Source organism: Lepisma saccharinum (genome assembly GCF_977018435.1).
Source record: "Lepisma saccharinum chromosome 12 unlocalized genomic scaffold, izLepSacc3.1 SUPER_12_unloc_1, whole genome shotgun sequence".
NCBI classification, from domain to species: Eukaryota; Metazoa; Arthropoda; class Insecta; order Zygentoma; family Lepismatidae; genus Lepisma; species Lepisma saccharinum.
In genome coordinates this window covers 11984071-11987753 of record NW_028142891.1, presented here as the reverse complement: position 1 = coordinate 11987753, position 3683 = coordinate 11984071, and positions in this window count along the sequence as shown.

The window sequence follows — 3683 nt, the reverse complement described above, 5'->3', positions numbered from 1 at the left end:
CCAAGCGTCTTTCCTGTTTTCGTTTCGAGTCCTCTTTATGCATAGATACGCTAATCAAGACTGGATCCTAACCTCTACCGGCTATCGAACCTGGGGACCCTTGATTACAGGATGACAATTTTCCACTGTGACTTAGTCTTCAGTGAAGCACTTCCAATAGGAAAACTTAAGTAAAGCATTGCTCCACCTGTGTCTCATTTACACCATAGAAGCATTACTCAGCTTTCCCCAAGGTTCGTTTAAGGACTAAGAAGATAAAATTGATAAATATCACGTTTTTCTATTCTATTCCCCTCTTGCACAACATGCTATAATTAATTTTGATACATATGATAAATTCCAATTATTTTTTTAAAAGTAATCAGGGAAATAAATATTTTGGATGGGACTTAATGAGACATACGCACACGTGTTCATTTATCTTCCACGTGGGCAGCAGGAATATTTAAAAACAAAAATGACCATTACAAAGCGTTACATACCCTCCAATTATTGCTATTTCTTCCATTGTTTCATCATTTAAATCTGCACACATGGTAAAACTATCCCACATGATGTCTCTCCGTAGGCAGAGTAAAACTGACTCTTGAAGAGCAGAACGGACAGAAATGCGAGAACACGTAGGGGTCATATTTCTATCGTGTAGTTTTTAAAATTGTTGTACATAAACTTTTAATGGAAATTACAGTTATGGAAAAATTATTTTATCTTAATGTTGGATATCAGTCATAATTATCTAAGATATTCAGAAAATCTGGTTATCCAGCAGGTTCACGACAATCATCACCCATTAAAGAGTCAGTAAGGTATATATTCAAAACACTGCTTTCGTATCAGTCTATTTAACCCCTTCAGACCTGATTTTTTTTCAATAACGAAAAAAAATATTTTTGCTGAAATGTATATACAGGGTGTTTCTAAAGGTCGTTTACAACGCTTGGGAGGTGATTCCTCACACGAAAACAAGCAAAAAGTCTAAGTTCCATTTTTACGACTGAGGCTTCGTTTCCGAGATAGGAGCCTCGCAAAAGGTGACAAAGTGAACGTCACACCTGACTTGGACGAATACTATAAGAGATAGAGAGGCGGTTCCAAGGGAATCATAAAGGAATCGTATGTGCTCAGTCCGGAAGTCACTATGAAAAGTTCACTGCACGCATGCGCAATGGAGTCCTCAAAGGAATTGGGGATTTCCAGCAAGAAAAATACATGGAAAGGGTATGTAACGCAGCAAGAAGGACCGTGACAATGAGAAATGCGTTAAAAACAACACATCCCGACGTCAAACATCAAAACATGAGCACCGAACACAAAATCCGAAAAGTTGAGCATGGTTGCATACCCCAGTTACACGCGAGGAATGAACGAATCATGTCATGTGGCATACGAGAGACACATTACTCCACCAGGAGGAGGGAAAGAAAAAAACATTATCAGGTGATTGCGACAACGTGTATTTTTACACGCGACAACTACGTAATATCCCCCCCCCCCCGACACACACACACAACAAACAACAAATGCTACAATATCTTACGCACAGACAGTACGTGTCACTGTACACCAACTGAAGATGTCACTTTCACCACACAAAGGGGGTGGGGAGCAATACCAAGAGTGTTCTCACTGAGATTTGCCGAGGGCAATAATCACAGACGGTTTTCAAAATGTCTTCCATTCACTTCTACGCAGAGATGACAGCGACATTTCAAGGATTGTCGAGTACGAGCAAACAAGCCAGATGTATCTGCTTCCGTCGCGGCGGCGACGTTGATGCGACAACGAGGTCCTCAGCTGATGTGACAGGTGTGTCGTATACGAGGGTTTTCATTTCTCCCCAGAAGAAAAAATCGAGAGGGTTGAGGTCTGGCGACCTCGGTGGCCAAGGCACAGGCTCATCACTACCAATGAACCTATTGCGAAACACGTCATGCAGGAAATGTCGTACATTACAATCGATATGAGCTGGTGCACCATCGTGTTGGTACCATATTTCTTGCCGCAGTGCCAAAGGTACGGTCTCCAACAGTTCAGGCAGAACGTCACTAAGAAATGCATGATACGTGCGACCATTCAGGCGAACAGGGAGAATGTATGGTCCAATTAAATGATCATGTACTATCCCGCACAACACATTCACTGAAAACCTGTGCTGGTGATGGGCCACAAAAAGTGCATGTGGGTTGTCAAAGTCCCATACATGACTGTTTCTACTATTGAAGACATCAATCCTGGTGAAAATGGCTTCATCTGTCCACAATACGTTTGCCCCGAAGTGAGGGTTTGTGTCCAGATGATGCAACAACCATTGGCAAAACTCCATACGAGGGCGAAAGTCACGAGGTAACAGCTCTTGTACTTTCTGCAGTTGAAAAGGGTGCATTCCTTCCTCTGACAACACTCGCCAAACATTCACATGAGACGTGTTTCGTGCCCGAGCGAGCACGCGCGTACTATACCGCGTTTGGTAGAACCTGTCCCGCTTCCCGCGCTAGGGAGCGCTCAACAGTTTCGGTGTCAATGAGAAACGAGGAAAAAATCGTCTGCTGGGCAGCGAGGAGCGAATGAAAGCCAGAAGAGAGGCGTTTACGTAGACGCTGTTGCGACGTTGCGTATTTTAATTGGCTGCCTGGCTTTGACTTTCCCCAGCACGGAAACTGTTGAGCGCTCCCTAGCGCGGGAAGCGGGACAGGTTCTACCAAACGCGGTATAGTTCCAGGATGTTCTGCGACCGCTGTTAACACATCTTCTGCAAACTGATGTGTGCGTACACTTCGGGGTCTTCCAACTTCTTGCCGCGGTGGTAACACTGACCCTGTTTCACGCAGTCGATTGTCCACTACCTGAAAGAAGGTGTGAGACGGTAAAGGTCTATGTGGAAAGCGTTCTCCATAAAGACGCCTTGCCTCGCGGCTATTACCACTTGCCTCCCCATACATGAGATGCATGTCTGCTAGCTGCAGGGTCGTATACTCAGCCATCTGTGTAATAGGGAGCTGGAACTGCAAAGTATTGTTTTTGTTTAACACTGGCACACTGCACAAATTGGCCGTATCACCGTACGAACACCACAGACCAATTGTTGCGATACTTGACTTGTCCACTCCACAACGTCAACTTCTTTCAATACAACATACTAGTACTCTTCAATTCGTATGACAACATAGAGCGAACTGCTGATCATATCCCAGCACCTGCAACACGACTGGAACGACTGCCGGAGAGAACCAACCCTTCGAGCTCCTCTCGCGGGAACAGCAGTCATGAAGGTCAAACGTAGACTACGAGAGCCAGACTTGCCTGTGCAGCGCTTCCAAAACTGGTCTCTTTTACGTCACAATGATCGAGTGCGAACACTTTTGGTATTGCTCCCCACCCCCTTTGTGTGGTGAAAATGACATCTTCAGTTGGTGTACAGTGACACGCACTGTCTGTGCATAAGACATTGTAGCATTTGTTGTTTGTTGTGTGTGTGTGTCGGGGGGGGGGGATATTACGTAGTTGTCGCGTGTAAAAATACACGTTGTCGCAATCAGCTGATAATGTGTTTTTCTTTCCCTCCTCCTGGTGGAGTAATGTGTCTCTCGTATGCCACATGACATGATTCGTTCATTCCTCGCGTGTAACTGGGGTATGCAACCGTGCTCAACTTTTCGGATTTTGTGTTCGGTGCTCATGTTTTG